Source organism: Penaeus monodon, chromosome 24 (assembly GCF_015228065.2).
Source record: "Penaeus monodon isolate SGIC_2016 chromosome 24, NSTDA_Pmon_1, whole genome shotgun sequence".
Classification (NCBI taxonomy): domain Eukaryota; kingdom Metazoa; phylum Arthropoda; class Malacostraca; order Decapoda; family Penaeidae; genus Penaeus; species Penaeus monodon.
Genome location: NC_051409.1, coordinates 9,023,640 through 9,024,057, shown reverse-complemented (window position 1 = coordinate 9,024,057; position 418 = coordinate 9,023,640). Strand labels below are relative to the sequence as shown.

The 418-nt window shown below is 36.8% G+C and overlaps 1 protein-coding gene across 1 annotated transcript in view; it reads left to right on the top strand.

Moving 5' to 3' along the window:
* Positions 1-418, top strand: part of LOC119588839 — a gene marked incomplete in the record, with an annotated part of 21,486 nt that overhangs the window by 11,674 nt on the left and 9,394 nt on the right.

Genomic DNA, 418 nt, shown 5'->3' with positions numbered 1-418 from the left:
ATTACTTTTACTGCAAGAACCATGTTGTATATAGCTAACTCATAATCAGTTCCTATGTCTTGTGATATTAACATATAAAAAATACAGAATAGATACAAATGCGCTACATCATTTGCAAAATCAACATGCTCTCAACATTAGAAATATGAATTGAAAATAATTAGAAAAATTCGAAATTTATTTAAGATCCAGCAAATCCTACAATTCCTTTGAAACTTACCGAAGGCTTGGTTCTCTTAAAGAAGCTTGTGTGTATATTCAGTTTTTTGTGTTTCTCCTTTCAGAATAGACAAGGAGCACAGCCATGAGAAATTGCGGCTTACTTACCTGGAGAGGAGTTTGTGAGGTTTCCGGCCTCCCCCCCCCCCCCATCCTGGACTGTAACCCCTCTCCCCCCTTATCTTCCAAGTAAAAAAAA